Source organism: Tamandua tetradactyla, chromosome 4 (genome assembly GCF_023851605.1).
Source record: "Tamandua tetradactyla isolate mTamTet1 chromosome 4, mTamTet1.pri, whole genome shotgun sequence".
In the NCBI taxonomy this organism is placed as follows: Eukaryota; Metazoa; Chordata; class Mammalia; order Pilosa; family Myrmecophagidae; genus Tamandua; species Tamandua tetradactyla.
In genome coordinates, this window is record NC_135330.1 from 199,947,868 (window position 1) to 199,966,834 (window position 18,967).

Here is an 18,967-nt window from a genome sequence, read left to right on the forward strand (position 1 = left end):
CCCCCAGAGTCTGGCTTCGTACAAGTGAAGCATTAGGAGAATCGAATGATGATATTTTGACTATCTCCTTTGCCAACTCAGTCCATGGATTGGGAGTGTCATTCTGATTACGGGAATCAGAGTTCTTAGTGTCTCTGAGCCCAGTCAGAGTAGAAAACCATTCATAAAAACCCATTTTTAAGATTCTGTTCCTTAAGAACCACTCCCGGTACCAAGATGTATTAGTTAGGGTTCTCTAGAGAAACAGAATCAACAGGGAACACTTGCAAATATAAAATTTATGAAAGTGTCTCACGTGACCGTAGGAATGCAGAGTCCAAAATCCACAGGAAAGGCTGCGAAGCCGACGACTCCAATGGATGGCCTGGATGAACTCCACAGGAGAGGCTCACCAGCCAAAGCAGGAATGCAACCTGTCTCCTCTGAGTCCTCCTTAAAAGGCTTCCCATGATTGGATTTAGCATCACTAATTGCAGAAGACACTCCCCTTTGGCTGATTACAAATGGAATCAGCTGTGGATGCAGCTGACGTGATCATGACCTAATCCTATGAAATGTCCTCATTGCAACAGACAGGCCAGCACTTGCCCAATCAGATGAACAGGTACCACAAGTTGGCCAAGTTGACACCTGTCCCTAACCATGACAATACTGAAAAAAAAAAAAAAAGGAAAATATCAAAGACTGCAAGTATTATGTTAAAAGAAAGGACTTAGGAGTTGAGTTTAAGAGACTCCTGTTGACCAAAGATGAGGCAGTTTGCAGTATCATAATTGCAGTTTATTAAAACACATGAAATATGTTTAAATCCATGAATTCATAATGATGATTTAAAGATGATTTGGTCAGATTTGGAGTATGATAGGGAATCGACTTATTATTTTAAAAACTGATACATAAAGGGAAAGAATCAACCATTTTTCCTGTCTTTCCTCTAAACTGTATCATTGTGTTACCTCATCATTGATGAGTGAAGATTTCTCTTTGTAGAAATATATCATCTGGGAAATGAAGGAAGGATTGTTGAGTTAGACTATTACTATTTAGCAGCCTCTAAAGAATTAAGCAACAGTGGCTGCTAACATCACAAAAAAAGAGACAAGTAGAAAACCAGAGAGAAGAAACAGGGTGAGATAAGATAGAGGATCAAAAATAAAAGAAAATAAAGCTGAATCTGATCAAGCCTATGTACCCAAAATGTTAAACAGGAATTCCACAACAAAATTCCACAGGAATTCAATCAACAAAATTCAGACTGATAGTAATTCTCCAATACAAAGGAATTGTGTTTCTTCAAAACAAATTACATGGGGAAAAAAGAGAGGTGAAGGGTACCTATTAATGAAAAGAGATTTAAAAGACGTCTCGAAGAAAAAATCTGCAAAACCAAGTTGTCACAGGATAATGCTCGAAAGAAAAGATAAGTGATCCCCATAAAATCTGGACAGTGCAGGTAGGGGCTGTGACCAGGGGGCACGGAGCCCCTGAGTGTGCCTGGTGGTGACCTCTGAATAATTCATCGAGCTGAATGTTTTCCTTAGGCAGGTTTCCTTATTTGAGTTATATTTTACAATAAAATACTTGTTAATGTGAAAGTCCTTGATGGAGAAAGTATGAAAAATTTTAATGACCTCAGAGACCTGGGTAGGGTGAGGTACACCGTGCTCAGGACAGAAACATGGCAGTGCCACCCGTTCTGCCCCTCCTCAACCATAATGCAACAAAAAGTTAATTTCAAAAAAATGTCAGTTTGTTTTCAGGGGATTTGATGAGTTTCTTAAATTTATATGGTTGAATAAGAGGTTGAAAATGGCCAAGATATTTGAATATGAGCAGATACTTGGAATTAAAATGCTGTGGTAGTGGCCCCAACCAGACCGGCCACTGGGCCAGGGTGAACAGGCAGCAGCTGTCGCATACCCACATGGGAACAGTGTGCAGAGCTGCTGCGAGGGATGGTGGAGAAGAGGACGGCGAGTCGGTAAGGGCAGTGAGCACTGTGGGGTATCCTCTTGTTAATGAAGAACGAAAAAGAGAGAGAGAATGAGTCCCTTCCTTAATAAATACACAAAACATCACTACCAGATTGGTTGAAAAGCACAACTTCAAATGTTACAGAAGAAATTACAGGAAAATACCTGTACTTCTAAAGGTAGGAAAAACTTCTTAAATAAGACTAAAAACCACAAAATATAGAGGTTAAAAATTTGGCCATATAAAAATTATTTTGGTCCATCGAAAGATACCACAAGGGACCACGCTGGCTTAGCAGGCAGAGTTCTCACCTCCCTTGCTGGAGACCTGGGTTCGATTCCCGGTGCCTGCCCTTGCAAAACAAACAAACAAACAAAAAAAGATACCATGAAACCATGAGAAATTCACCCAGCAACTAAAAATATATTTCTAACACCAATAATTGAAAAGGATGATATCATAGTACATGAAAACCCTCTGCCAGTCAATGATAAGAAGACAATCTGGTAGAAAATTGGGCAGGAAGAGAGGAACAGCTGATTTGTAAGTGAGAAAAATGCAGGTAGTCAGTAAACATTAAAAAATCTTCTACCTCATTTGTAATCAGGTAAATGGGTATTAAAACCAAAATGCAATAATACCACATGTATCCACTGCTTACAGCATTCAGATTTAAATACCGTGTATTGGTAAGCACATGGAACAATGTACATTTCCAGTGGGAGTGTAAAATGGTGCAGGCACTTTGAGAATAGTTTTGCGACCATGTAAAGTTAAAGTTATAAAGAAAAATTACCTGCAGTTTTATTTTTAGTGCTATAACGTGGAAAAAATTTTGCCTATGTACGTAGGGAGATAAATATAAAATATTTACGTGTATATATATTTATATATATTAGTATTTTAAAGTAAGAAAAAACAGGAAACAACCTAGATGTTTGTTAGTGGAAGAGTGGACAAATAAATGGTATGGTCATACACCATACTTTGAAATTTCACAAATTCCACACAGTATTATTTCGGGTTTGAATTGAATAAAAAAGCCTAACACATGGAAAGTTGGGCCCTGCCTTGTTTCGGGACGCATTCTTTGTGGCCAGAACCACTCATGTGCGCAGGGTAACCAGTTTAGCACATGCCTCGGTGGAAAACGAACCTCAGAGGGCTGTCCAGGGGCTTCCTAGCCATCTGCACTCCTGGACTTGTAAACTGAGCATCGCTTTAGTTTGTCCAGCTGCTGAAACAAGCACCAGAGCGTGGCCTGGGTTGGCTGGTGGTGGCCGAGGCTGGACGCTGGCTTGTCCCGGTGGGCGGGCGGCGGCCTTGGACTTTGCGGGAGCCTCTGTCGTGTGGCGCTGCTCCCGGGCGCTTCTCCTTTCCCTCTGCGCTCGTGGACTTGCACCTCGGGCTGCGCCCGGGGCTCCTAGGCCGAGTCCGCGTTCCTCGCGCATGGAGCCGTGGACCTGTTGGACTTGGCCGCCTCATCCTGCCTGGGCCCCGAAACTGTAACATCCCAAAGGCCGGGCACCCATGGCCCCCGGGGCCGTGCATGGACCCCGACACACCTCGTGGTGGCCTGACCGGCCGTGGCCCTGGGAGCCGTGCGTGGGCCTAAGGGACCGTGTGTGACCCGAGGAGCCGTGCGTGGGCCGAGGAGCCGTGCGTGGCCCGAGGAGCCGTGCGTGGGCCGAGGAGCCATGCGTGGGCCCTGGGAGCCGTGCGTGGGCCTAAGGGACCGTGCGTGGGCCCTGGGAGCCGTGCGTGGCCCGAGGAGCCGTGCGTGGGCCCTGGGAGCCGTGCGTGGGCCTAAGGGACCGTGCGTGGGCCCTGGGAGCCGTGCGTGGCCCGAGGAGCCGTGCGTGGGCCTAAGGGACCGTGCGTGGGCCCTGGGAGCCGTGCGTGGGCCCTGGGAGCCGTGCGTGGCCCGAGGAGCCATGTGTGGCCCGAGGAACCGTGCGTGGGCCTGAGGGACCGTGCGTGGGCCCTGGGAGAAGTGCGTGGGCCCTGGGAGCCGTGTGTGGGCCTAAGGGACCGTGCATGGGCCCGAGGAGCCGTGCGTGGCCCAAGGAGCCGTGTGTGGGCCTAAGGGACCGTGCGTGGGCCCTGGGAGCCGTGCGTGGGCCCTGGGAGCCGTGCGTGGCCCGAGGAGCCATGTGTGGCCCGAGGAACCGTGCGTGGGCCTGAGGGACCGTGCGTGGGCCCTGGGAGAAGTGCGTGGGCCCTGGGAGCCGTGTGTGGGCCCGAGGAGCCATGCGTGACCCGAGGAGCCGTGCGTGGGCCCGAGGAGCCGTGCATGGCCCGAGGAGCCGTGCGTGGGCCTAAGGGACCGTGCGTGGGCCCTGGGAGCCGTGTGTGGCCCGAGGAGCCGTGCGTGGCCCGAGGAGCCATGTGTGGGCCCGAGGAGCCGTGTGTGGGCCCGAGGAGCCGTGTGTGGCCCGAGGAGCCGTGTGTGGCCCGAGGAGCCGTGTGTGGCCCGAGGAACCGTGCGTGGGCCTGAGGGACCGTGCGTGGGCCCTGGGAGAAGTGCGTGGGCCCTGGGAGCCGTGTGTGGGCCCTGGGAGCCGTGTGTGGGCCCTGGGAGCCGTGCGTGACCCGAGGAGCCGTGCGTGGGCCCGAGGAGCCGTGCGTGGGCCCGAGGAGCCGTGTGTGGGCCCGAGGAGCCGTGTGTGGCCCGAGGAGCCGTGCGTGGGCCCGAGGAGCCGTGTGTGGGCCCGAGGAGCCGTGTGTGGCCCGAGGAGCCGTGTGTGGGCCCGAGGAGCCGTGCGTGGCCCGAGGAGCCGTGTGTGGGCCCGAGGAGCCGTGTGTGGGCCTAAGGGACCGTGCGTGGGCCCTGGGAGCCGTGTGTGGGCCCGAGGAGCCGTGTGGGGCCCGAGGAGCCGTGTGTGGCCCTGGGAGCTGTGCGTGGGCCCTGGGAGCCGTGCGTGGCCCTGGGAGCCGTGAGTGACCCGAGGAGCCGTGCGTGGGCCCTGGGAGCCGTGCGTGGCCCGAGGAGCCGTGCGTGGCCCGAGGAGCCGTGCGTGGCCCTGGGAGCCGTGCGTGGCCCGAGGAGCCGTGCGTGGCCCTGGGAGCCGTGTGTGGGCCCGAGGAGCCGTGTGTGGCCCTGGGAGCCGTGCGTGGCCCGAGGAGCCGTGCGTGGCCCTGGAAGCCGTGCGTGGCCTGAGGAACCCATGCAGCCCCTTCCACCCGGGGTCCTGGAAAGCGCTCACCACAGGCGCCTGTCGCTTCTCTCGGTCCCAGCAGCAGGGCCACCGCCTCGGCCCAGGATTCTGCTGCGTCTTCAGTCAAGAGTCATCTTTTAAAAGTCTTAACAATTAAAATTATGTTAAAAAGGCTTCAAAAGTATTTACATACATACGTCTCTATAGGTTTCAAACTCTAATTTTGATATCAGTGTTAATAAAAATACTTTTTTGCTGATCTTGAAATCAGAAGTGACAAATCATTGTTTTGTAGGATATAAAATTGACAGTATAACTGTCTTTATATATCCTTTTTGATTGTAATTATTGAAATATACTTTTAGTTCTAATTTTGTGATTTAAATTGTAAAATATTCAAAATTGGTGCAGCACATCTATTGCATTACTGAGTAATTGGGCTGTTGGACTCTTAAATCCAAAATTTCATATTGATAAAAATAAAGCTATAAAGTGAAATCTCTGAAATATTGTACTATTGTTAATTAAACTTAAATTATTCCATTTTTTCTTTATATTAGAATTTTTTTTCTGCACAGTAAAGAATGACATACTAACATTTAAATAGGTATTAAATGTAAGACTAGTTTCTAAATAAAAATAAAGTATTGTGTTATTTATCAAAATAGAACATTTAAAAATGTTAATTATTTTAAAATGACATTACATTATTGGCGAACCTGGCAAGTAATAAACTTACTTTGTCTAGTGTCTTATTTGTTTGACTGTCAGGGATAAAAAAAAAAATAAAGCGAGATTACCATTACCACAACCTAAAATTATATTTATTTTTGTCTACTGAATGCTATTTCTTTGTATTCAGCCACTAATTTTGATGTAACCATAGCAGTTGTGTCTGGCACCACATTCGTTTTTATGATATTGAATTGTGATGTTATGTCACTTAGAGAAATAGAAAAAAAGAGCGTTGAGAGAGAAGAACTGGCTAGAGTATGAAAGAGAAACTATGATGATGGGGGTTTCCTAGGATCCTCACGGCACCACTGGGTGAGCTTGCTTTGCATTGTTAGCATTTCTACGTTGGGCACGTTCTTATAAGTTAAGTGCTCATTAAAGACTGATGGGAAAATATTATGTCTGTGACACTAACAGTTTTGAATTTTCAGTTCTAGACTTGCTAACTGACAGCATTTTTATTTAAAATATTTTATGCGTGGTTAATTTCTGTACCACTTCTGATCGGTGTCAAGGTGCAGCAGTCGCCTGATTGTGTCACAAACTCCCATTTACAACTTGTGTCATATTTACTTTAGGTAAGAGCAGCAGTGGCAGTGACAACCGTGGTTATGTTTAATGACTGTTTAGGACTTAATAAAAAGAAAAAAAAACATTTCATGTGGTCATGGTTTCATTATCTTCCACAAAGATGAATGACTTGACTTCAGTAATTTCACAGTATGCCAGTGTGCCTTGAAGACATTAGAAAAGAAATCTCGCTAACTCCCACCAAGGAACCTATGGAAAACAACTAAATAAAAATACTTTGGGGGAAGTTGCATGTAATGGGTTAACCATATTTGAAATTCATTCTTAAAAGAGAAGAAAATGTACTTCCTGCTTTTAAAATTTGACAGACTCCAACTTTACATACTCCACTGGGCTCTTTGACCCTGTTGAAAGCTAAGATGAGTAACTATCAGATTTCTCTGTATGTCACAAAATCTGGTTAATATAAAGAAATTGAATAAAGTCTGTCATGTAAAAGGAAAACTCACTTATTCTTAATTGAATGCAAAAATATTCACAGTCTTGAAGATGGCGGCTTAGTAAGGTGGGCGCGTTTTAGTTCATCCTCCAGAGCAACTACTAAATAACCAGAAACAGTACAGAACAGCTCCCGGAGCCACGACAGAGACCAGACACACAGCGTACCCCAGTCTGGACCAGCTGGACCAGCTGCGAGACTCCGGAAAAGTGAGTTCTCCAAGCCGCGGCGGCCGGCGCCCGGTGCCCCTCCCTCACAGGCAGCTTCCCGGACCGGCTGTGAGTCTCCGGAAAAGTGAGTTCCCCAAGCTGCAGCGGCTGGTGACCGGCACCCCTACCCCACAGGCGGCTTTCCGGAGGGAAAGGAAAGAGTCTCCAACAGTAGCAGGGACTGAGTCCAAACAAACACCAGTAGTGGCATTAATAAACAAATTCTGACTACTAAAAATAGGCCCCCAGCTCAGGCGAAACTGATCAAGGCGGAGGTCGCCTATTGGGCTAACCGAAAAAGAGGAAAGGGGATGAAATGGAGCCTTCTGCGGCTGTTTCTACAGAGGCTTGGTTGCCTCTGGATTCAGTGCCGGGATTACACAGGTTGCAACTGCCCCAAATGCAGAAACAGGCTGCTTTCAGGGCTGTCTCCCATCTGAACCTTCCCCACGGGAGGGGTGAAACGCAATTCAGGTGGAATCGCTCTCTCAAGGAATTCAGATCCCAGGGCTTTGCAATTTGAAGCCATTAAAACCAGCCTACACCCTTTCCTCTGTCTCCACCATGCCCCCAGCAGGGAGAGCCTTCCAAAGTTAAAGGAACTACAACATCTTTTGCTGCTGGGACCCGCAGACAGACAAGCGCCACATACTGGGCAGGATAAGAAAAACAGAGCCCAGAGACTTCACAGGAAAGTCTTTCAACCTGCTGGGTCTCACACTCAGGGAAAACTGACACAGGTGATTCCTTCCCCCAGAAAGGAGGCCAGCTTAGTCCGGGAAAACCCGGCTGGAGTCTGTAATACCTATGTAGACCCTCCTAAGGGTAGGGAGGGAAAAGACACCTTACAAGCAGTACAAGAAACAAGAAAATAAGAACTGCAAATTTACCCTCTGTTAAACAGAATTTAAGCTAGAGGCCCAGAAAAAGCTGAACTGAAGGTTAATGAACAGATAGACAACAAACTCATCTAGCAAGAAAACCCTAGATAAGATAAGCAAAAGAAATCTCCAGAATAAACTAATTGAGGTAATCAAATGTCCAGATGCCAGCAAAAAATAACAAATCACACCAGGAAAATTGAAGATATGGCCCAGTCAAAGGAACAAACCAATAGTTCAAATGAGATACAGGAGCTGAGACAACTAATTCTGAATATACAAACAGAAATGGAAAACCTCTTCAAAAACCAAATCAATAAATTGAGGGAGGACATGAAGAAGGCACGGGATGAACAAAAAGAAGAAATGGAAAGTCTAAAAAAACAAATCACAAAACTTAAGGAAATGAAAGATACAGTAGAAGAGATGAAAAAAACAATGGAAACCTACAATGGTAGATTGCAAGAGGCAGAGGTTAGGATTAGTGAACTGGAGGATGGAACATCTGAAATCCAAAAAGAAACAGAAACTATAGGGAAAAGAATGGAAAAATTTGAGCAGGGGCTCAGGGAATTGAATGATAATATGAAGCGCACAAATATACGTGTTGTGGGTGTCCCAGAAGGAGAAGAGAAGGGGAAAGGAGGAGAAAAAATAATGGAAGAAATTATCACTGAAAATTTCCCAACTCTTATGAAAGACCTAAAATTACAGATCCAAGAAGTGCAGCACACCCCAAAGAGAATAGATCCAAATAGGCGTTCTCCAAGACACTTACTAGTCAGAATGTCAGAGGTCAAAGAGAAAGAGAGGATCTTGAAAGCAGCAAGAGAAAAACAATCCATCACATACAAGGGAAACCCAATAAGACTATGTGTAGATTTCTCAGCAGAAACCATGGAAGCTAGAAGACAGTGGGATGATATATTTAAATTACTAAAAGAGAAAAACTGCCAACCAAGAATTCTATATCCAGCAAAATTGTCCTTCAAAAATGAGGGAGAAATTAAAACATTCTCAGACAAAAAGTCACTGAGAGAATTTGTGACCAAGAGACCAGCTCTGCAAGAAATACTAAAGAGAGCACTAGAGTCAGATATGAAAAGACAGAAGAGAGAGGTATGGAGAAGAGTGTAGAAAGAAGGAAAATCAGATATGATATATATAATACAAAAGGCAAAATGGTAGAGGAAAGTATTACCCAAACAGTAATAACACTAAATGTTAATGAACTGAATTCCCCAATCAAAAGACATAAACTGGCAGAATGGATTAAAAAACAGGATCCTTCTATATGCTGTCTACAGGAAACACATCTTAGACCCAAAGATAAACATAGGTTGAAAGTGAAAGGTTGGGAAAAGATATTTCATGCAAATAACAACCAGAAAAGAGCAGGAGTGGCTATACTGATTTCCAACAAGTTAGACTTCAAATGTAAAACAGTTAACAGAGACAAAGAAGGACACTATCTACTAATAAAAGGAACAATTCAACAAGAAGACAAAACAATCATTAATATTTATGCACTGAACGAGAATGCCCCAAAATACGTGAGGAATACACTGCAAATACTGAAAAGGGAAATAGACACATCTACCATAATAGTTGGAGACTTCAATTTCCCACTCTCATCAATGGACAGAACATCTAGAGAGAGGATCAATAAAGAAACAGAATTTGAATATTACAATAAATGAGCTAGACTTAACAGACATTTATAGGACGTTACACCTCACAACAGCAGGATACACCTTTTTCTCAACTGCTCATGGATCATTCTCAAAGATAGCCCATATGCTGGGTCACAAAGCAAGCCTCAACAAATTTAAAAAGATTGAAATCATACACAACACTTTCTCAGATCATAAAGGAATGAAGTTGGAAATCAATAATAGGCAGAGGGCCAGAAAATTCACAAATACGTAGAGGCTCAACAACACATTCTTAAAAAACCAGTGGGTTAAGGAAGAAATTAACAAGAGAAATTAGTAAATATCTCAAGGCGAATGAAAATGAAAACACAACATATCAAAACCTATGGGACGCAGCAAAGGCAGTGCTAAGAGGGAAATTTATTGCCCTAAATGCCTATATCAAAAAAGAAGAAAGGGCAAAAATTCGGGAATTAACTGTCCACTTGGAAGAACTGGAGAAAGAACAGCAAACTAACCTCAAAGCAAGCAAAAGGAAAGAAATAACAAAGATTAGAGCAGAAATAAATGAAATTGAGAACATGAAAACAATAGAGAAAATCAATAAGACCAGAAGTTGGTTCTATGAGAAAATCAACAAGATTGATGGGCCTTTAGCAAGACTGACAAAAAGAAGAAGAGAGAGGATGCAAATAAATAAAATCAGAAATGGAAGAGGAGACATAACCACTGACCTCACAGAAATAAAGGAGGTAATAACAGGATACTATGAACAACTTTATGCTAATAAATACAACAATGTAGATGAAATGGACAAGTTCCTAAAAAGGCATGAACAACCAACTATGACTCAAGAAGAAATAGATGACCTCAACAAACCAATCACAAGTAAAGAAATTGAATCAGTCATTCAAAACTTCCTAAATTGAAAAGTCCAGGACCAGACGGCTTCACATGTGAATTCTACCAAACATTCCAGAAAGAATTAGTACCAACTCTCCTCAAACTCTTCAAAAAAATTGAAGTGGAGGGAAAGCTACCTAATTCATTCTGTGAAGCCAACATCACCCTCATACCAAAACCAGGCAAAGATATTACAAAAAAGAAAACTACAGACCAATCTCTCTAATGAATATAGATGCAAAAATCCTCAACAAAATTCTAGCAAATCGAATCCAGTAACACATTGAAAGAATTATACATCATAACCAAGTAGAATACATCCCAAGTATGCAAGGATGGTTCAACATAAGAAAATCAATTAATGTAGTACATCATATCAACAAATCAAAGCAGAAAAATCACATGATCATCTCAATTGATGCACAGAAGGCTTTTGACAAGATTCAACATCCTTTCCTGTTGAAAACACTTCAAAGGATAGGAATACAAGGGAACTTCCTTAAAATGATAGAGGGAATATATGAAAAACCCACAGCTAATATCATCCTCAATGGGGAAAAATTGAAAACTTTCCCCCTAAGATCAGGACCAAGACAAAGATGTCCACTATCACCACTGTTATTCAACATCGTGTTGGAGGTTCTAGCCAGAGCAATTAGACAAGTAAAGAAATACAAGGCATCAAAATTGGAAAGGAAGAAGTAAAACTATCACTGTTTGCAGATGATATGATACTATACGTCGAAAACCCTGAAAAATCCACAACAAAACTACTAGAGCTAATAAACGAGTACAGCAAAGTATCAGGTTACAAGATCAACATTCAAAAATCTGTAGCATTTCTATACACGAGCACTGAACAAGCTGAGGGGGAAATCAAGAAACGAATTCCATTTACAATTGCACCTAAAAGAATAAAATACTTAGGAATAAATTTAACCAAAGAGACAAAACACCTATACAAAGAAAACTACAAGAAACTGTTAAAAGAAATCACAGAAGACCTAAATAGATGGAAGGGCATACCATGTTTATGGATTGGAAGACTAAATATAGTTAAGATGTCAATTCTACCTAAATTGATTTACAGATTCAATGCAATACCAATCAAAATCCCAACAACTTACTTTTCAGAAATAGAAAAACCAATAAGCAAATTTATCTGGAAGGGCAGGGTGCCTCGAATTGTTAAAAGTATCTTGAGGGAAAAAAACGAAGCTGGAGGTCTTGTGCTGCCTGACTTTAAGGCATATTATGAAGCCGCAGTGGTCAAAACAGCATGGTACTGGCATAAAGATCAATATGTCGACCAGTGGAATCGAATAGAATGCTCAGATATAGACCCTCTCATCTATGGACATTTGATCTTTGATAAGGCAGTCAAGCCAACTCACCTGGGACAGAACAGTCTCTTCAATAAATTGTGCCTAGGGAACTGGATATCCATATGCAAAAGAATGAAAGAGGACCCATATCTCACACCCTATACAAAAGTCAACTCAAAATGGATCAAAGATCTAAACCTTAGGTCTAAGACCATAAAACAGTTAGAGGAAAATGTAGGGAGATATCTTATGAATCTTACAATTGGAGGCACTTTTATGGACTGTACACCTAAAATAAGAGCAATGAAGAAAGAGAGAAATAAATGGGAGCTCCTCAAAATTAAACACTTTTGTACATCAAAGAACTTCATCAAGAAAGTAAAAAGACAGCCTACACAATGGGAGACAATATTTGGAAACGACATATCAGATAAAGGTCTAGTATCCAGAATTTATAAAGAGATTGTTCAATTCAACAACAAAAAGACAGCCAATCCAATTACAAAATGGGAAAAAGACTTGAACAGACACTTTCCAGAAGAGGAAATACAAATGGCCAAAAGGCACATGAAGAGATGCTCAATGTCCCTGGCCATGAGAGAAATGCAAATCAAAACCACAATGAGATATCATCTCACACCCACCAGAATGGCCATTATCAACAAAACAGAAAATGACAAGTACTAGAGAGGATGTGGAGAAAGAGGCACACTTATCCACTGTTGGTGGGAATGTCAAATGGTGCAACCACTGTGGAAGGCAGTTTCGCGGTTCCTCAAAAAGCTGAATGTAGGATTACCATATGACCCAGCAATACCATTGCTAGGTATCTACTCAGAGGACTTAAGGGCAAAGACACAAACGGACATTTGCACACCAACATTTATAATAGCATTATTTACAATTGCAAAGAGATGGAAACAGCCAAAATGTCCATCAACAGATGAGTGGCTAAACAAACTGGTATATACATACGATGGAATATTATGCAGCTCTAAGACAGAATCAACTTATGAAGTATGTAATAACATGGATGGATCTAGAGAACATTATGTTGAGTAAGACTAGCCAAAAACTAAAGGACAAATACTGTATGGTCTCACTGATATGAACCGACATTTGTGAATAAACTTGGAATATGTCATTGGTAACAGAGACCATGAGGAGATAGAAATAGGGTAAGATATTGGGTAATTGGAGCTGAAGGGATACGATCTGTGCAACAGGACTGGATACAAAAACTCAGAAATGGACAGCACAATACTACCTCATTGTAATGTAATTATGTTAAAACATTGAATGAAGCTGCATATGAGAATGATAGAGGGAGGAGGGCTGGGGACATAAATGTAATCAGAAAGAAAGAGATGTTAAAGATCAAGATGGTATAATCTAGGAATGCCTAGAGTGTATAATAATAGTGAAATGTACAATGTACAAATTTTAAAAATATTTTTGCATGAGGAAGAACAAAGGATTGTCATTATTGCAGGGTGCTGAAAATAGATGATATCTAATACTTTAAAATGTCACATTATGTGTGAGACTAAAGCAAAAAATGTTTATTTGTTCCAAAATTTAGATTTTGACTAGAGCATTTCCTAATATAACTCATGTAGATAGTTTGATTGAATGTCATAAATACTTGGAATCTCAGGTAGCACATGAGTTTTTGTTGGTTTGTCCAGAGTGATCCCCCGATGAATTCCAGAATGACTTGATCAGTGACTGGAAAAGTATTTGCAAGCCCCCTTCGGGGAATAGTGAGAGTGGGGAGAACCAAGTTGAATTCTTGATATTCTCACAAGCAGTATGGACAACCAAAGCTATAGGCTGAGCCCCCAGTCTTGGGGTTTGTTCACATGAAACTTAAGCCCACAAAAGATAGGTCAAGTGTACTTAAAATTTAGGCCTAAGGGTCACCCCCAAGAGAGCCTCTTTGGTTGCTCAGATGTGGCCTCCCTCTCCAGCCAATATGATGAGCAGTCTCACCACCCTCCCCTTCTCTGCATGGGACATGACTCCCAGGGGTGTGGAGCTTCCTGGCAACGTGGGACAGAGATCCTGGAATGAGCTGAGACTCAGCATCAAAGGACTGAGAAAAACCCTAGTATGAGCTGAGAATTAACATCAAGAGACTGAGAAAACCTTCTCAACCAAAAGGGGGAAGAGGAAAATGAGGCAAAGTGTCAAAGGCTGAGAGATTCCAAACAGTCGAGAGGTTATCCTGGAGGTTATTCTTACGCATTAAGTAGATACCACCTTGTTGTTCAAGATGTAGTGGAGAGGCTGGAGGGAATTGCCTGAAAATGTAGTGCTGTGTTCCAGTCGCCATGTTTCCTGATGATGAGTGAACAATGATATAGCTTTCACAATGAGACTCTGCGAATGTGAAAACCTTACGTCTGATGCTCCTTTTAGCTACTATATCAACAGAAGAGTAGAACATATGGAATAAAAATAAATAACGGGGGAACAGATGTTAAAATAAATTCAGTTTGAAATAGTGGTAGGTGAAGGCGAGGGCTAAGGGGTATGGTACGTATAGTTTTTTTTTTTTCTCTATTATCATTTTATTTCTTTTTCCGTTGTCTTTTTATTTCTTTTTCTAAATCGATACAAATGTACTAAGAAATGATGAATATGCAACTATGTGATGATATTAAGAACTACTGATTGTATATGTAGAATGGAATGATTTCTAAATGTTTTGTTAGTTAATTTTTTTATTAATAAAAAAATATTCACAGTCTTAACATCAGCTAAGTTTGCAGGTAGTTAAACAAACTGTATTCATAAATTTTATCAATCTTACAAAAACAGGATTCATGAGCAACCTTTACAGGAGACCTTCATAGTGAGTATTTTTATTTTTAGTGAATGTTGCATCCATTGCAAACTTTCACTTTTAGGAAGGAATTCATCGCATCTCTTCATTCTCCTTGTTCACCATAAATGCAGGAGTAGTTTGCAGTTCACCAAGCTGCTCCATAAAGGCCCAGACAGTGGCAGGTTCAGGCTTCACGGGCCCCCGTCTGTCCTGCAGTCTCTGTGTCTGTGCATGAGCCTTCCTGCCAGCCGTCCAGAGCTGCGGGCTTGGGCCTGGGTACAGGCCGGATGGTGTCTCTGCTGCCGGAGCGGGTTTCGTGGGCCAAGCTCAGCATCGAGGCTCAGCCTATGGAGCTGGTGGTCCCCATGGCTGTGAGAGTGTTGGGAGTTCCCCAGATGGGGAGTTGTGGTGCATCCTCCTTGCTCCCAGGCCCCATAGGGTACTCTGCAAATGGTTTTTTGGCTTCTGCCCAGAGTGCCCGGGCATGTGGGGCACCGCCCTGCTATGCCAACCGGCAGGTTCCCACACCCGCACGGTGCCACGTGGACATGGCTCTGGGGAGCCCAGCTGGTGGTGTGCTAGGAGGTTGATGTTTTTAAATACAGTCAATAGCACCCTCTACCCTTTAGTCTTACTTACCTAACTTTGAAGAAATAGAAACTCTGATAACCAAATTTATTTGGAAGGGCACCTGAATAGCTAAAACTATCTTGAGGAAGAAAAATGAAGTGGGAGGTCTCTTACTACCCGACTTTAAGGCATATTACATAGCTAAAGTGGTCAAAACAGCATGGTACTGGCATAAATATAGATTCCTGACCAATGGAATCACATAGAGTGCTCAGAAATAGACTTTCTCATCTGTGGACAATTGATCTTTGATAAAGTGGTCAAACCAACCCTCCAGAGACAGAGCACCCTCTTCACTAAATGGTACTTGGAGAACTGAATATCCACATACAAAGAATGAAAGAGGGGCAGTGTGATGTGGCTCAGTGGCAGGATTCTAGCTTGCCATGCCGACACCTGGGTTTAATTCCCAGTGCCTGCCCATGTTAAAAAAAAAAAGAAAGAAAGAAAGAGAATCCATATCTCATACCCTATACGAAAATGAACTCAAAATGGATCTAAGACCTAAACATTACAGCTAAGATCATAAAAGTTTTAGAAGAAAATGTAGGGAAATATCTTACAAATCTTGTAATAGGAGGCGGTTTCCTAGACCTTACACACAAAGCGCGAGCATTGAAGAAAGAAAGAGATAAATGGGAACTCCTCAGAATTAAACACTTTTGTGCATCAAAGAACTTTGAAAAGAAAGTAAAAAGGCAGCCTATGCAATGGGAGATGATCCAAAATATATAAAGAGATTCTTCAACTCAACACCAAGAAGACAAACAGCCCAATTAAAAATGGACAAAAGACGTGAACAGACACTTTTCAGGAGAGGAAATACATATGGCCGAAAGGCACATGAAAAGATGCTCAGCTTCCCTGGCTATTAGGGAAATGCAGATCAAAACCACCATGAAATATCATCTGACATCCACTAGAATGGCCATTATCAATAAACAAAATGACGAGTGCAGGAGAGGATGTGGAGAAAGAGCCATACTTATCCACTGTTGGTGGGAATGTAAAATGGTTGTACTGGAAGGCAGTTTGGTGGTTTCTCAGAAAACTTAGGCTCTTATTTTTTTTTAAATATTCAAAACTAATTTGTGGAGTTCTTTGTAAAATCTTTCTAGTAAAATGGCTGACCACGTAAAAAATATTAACAGAGTAGGGGGGTTTAAATATTTTTTTAATATTCTTGCTATTACTTTTAAAGTCTTATAGAAGAATCTATTGTTAAATTAAGATATTTCATAGATTAAAAAAGAAAAATGACCTGCAGGATGAATTTGGCCTGTACATGGGCTACATGGGCTGTAGTTTGCCATGCCCAGTCTAGAGTAAAGAAAGGATAATGGCATCACCAAAAGAAAAATTAAATTTTGGTATTATCAACAACATTGTTCTTTACTTTCACACTCATGGACTGTGACTCATCTATTAAGGTACAGCGTGAAAGTCTCATATGGTTTCAGTAGCTCCTTTTCATACTAACCACTCCTGGGGTTTTCCTTAGCCAGTTGCTGTAGAAAGCTCTTTTTCTGAATTTATTTTATTTGTTAGATGGTTCCTTGGATATCTGGTCTCCTTGAAACCTTTGTTAAAAAACATTAATTTCATTTATTTTAGCTGAGTGCCAAGCTCAACTGGTATAATTTCCCAGGCATCCAGAATTCAGTGCTGTGATGCTTAAGGCTGGATTGCAGAGAAGTCAGAATGCACTTCTCTTTCTGCTTGTGACTGTTCTTTGACGGTTCCTGTTAACCATCGCCATTCTTTCTGCACCCTGAGTTCTGCAGCTGTCGCCGGATCCTGCTTTAAATATGTGGTCCTTAGCTGACTCGGGAGGTTTGGGATAGCAGTACATGCTTCTGAGTGATAAGGCTTTTTTCCGATTAGGAAAAAAATACTTCCAGCTATATTTTGTTAAATCTCAAAACATTTAGGAATTCATAATCAGCCGTCTTTACTCTGATAAATAAAAAATGTTTTACATGTAACTTAAACATTTTTATCTTTCTGAGTCATTCTTTAGAGCTACCTGCTGGTATAGGAACAGACGATCACTTGAATTATTATTAATGTGATCATTAAACGGCATTTTTAAAAGAATCTTCCGGAAATGTTCATTTAGCTACTGAAGATTTGTAGGTTCCAGAGTTACTGGAATTGTCAAAATGTCGGGAAATCATAGTATAAGGTAACTTTGACCAAAGCAACGACTCTTCAGGAATGGCAGCATTCCCTGGATAAGCTCTGTGCGTCTGGCCGTCTCAGCGTGCACGCTGGCAGCAGCGGGGCAGCAGGTGGCAGCCGGACTGCCGCTAAGCAGAGTGGTGATTTGATGTGAAGATGAAAATAGTTGTGTGTGTCTCTTACATGGTTTGCTGTGCACTTTTAAGGATTTCCTTTTAATCCATGGGATCCTTTCCCACTGCTGGGGGCTTCAGTGGTGCAGATCCATCTCAGCACAGAGTCACAGGGGATCCGACTCAGAACTGAAGCCCTTTGTTGGTTCAGGTGGCCTCAGTCCTAGTAGGTATTGGCAGGAATAGGGAAAGGAGCAGGGCATAGTGTTCTGAAGGAAAAGTTTTAAAGATTTCATTTGTTTCCCCTTCTGGTCATGATGGAATAACAGAGAATAGACTCATCTTCCCACTGTAACCTCTAAAAAATTGGACAAAACCCATGAATCACCTGACCTTAGACATTATACAACAGGCAACAGAGAACTTTTCTGGTCCCTGAGAACAGTAGGGAGTGGAGAAGCCCTGCAATCTGCCCTGCCTTCTGCTGGGGCGCCCGGGGGAGTGGAGAGTGCAGCCCCCAAGGCTGGGCTTCTGTAGAGAAGAAAGAGACACAGTAACGCAGCTTCAGAAACCTTCAGAGACCCATTGAATTTTGCTGCCTGTTAAGGCACACATGCAAGGCCGGGAAGACACGACAGAGCTTAGGGTGGACAGCATCCGGCGCTCCCTGTGGGGACACTGCAGCTCTGCCTGGCCATGGCGGCCACTGCTCGGCATTTACCCCTGCAGCATGGAGAGAACCCAGGAGGGCTGCAGAGTTAAATTTAGGGAGTCAAATGATTGACATTGTGAAGGGCAGTGTACTCATGATCCATCCTAAAAAAAGTGAAGTCTTAAAAATATGCTGCAAAAAGATGACACAGAGCTGCTAGTAACTTAAGTGGGCGTCAGGACCAAGCCCGGCATGTTTTACAGGAGTGCACAGCACATAGCAGTGTGACAGCCACAGTGCCCCGCATCCAGCCACAAACTATCACACTTGAGCGCAGGAAAATGAGGCACAATACAAAAGAAAAATCAGTTATAAAACTTATCCAGAAATGACAGAGATACTAGGTGTAAAAGTTAAGGAATAGCAACTATTAAAAAGATGAACAATGTGGAGAGAAAGGAGCAATGTAAAAAAGAAAGAAATAGAACTCCTTAGAATGAGAAGTAAAAAGGAATAGACTTTTAAAAATTTACTGGGTGGATTTAATATTGCATTAGCCCTGAAGAAAAAGTGGCAATGAGCTTGAAGCTAGAGAACAAGCAGAGAGAGACTAAATAGATGGAAAAGGGCAAGCCACAGGACCTTTTAGATAATACCAAGCAGTCTGCTGTACATGGGATTGGAGTCCAAA

General features: G+C 42.8%; 1 protein-coding gene across 7 annotated transcripts in view; it reads left to right on the forward strand.

The window, feature by feature from the left end:
• The window catches only part of NBEA (neurobeachin), a 752,331-nt gene that overhangs the window by 347,591 nt on the left and 385,773 nt on the right, over positions 1-18,967 (forward strand). The gene's annotated exons all lie outside the window — the stretch shown is intronic.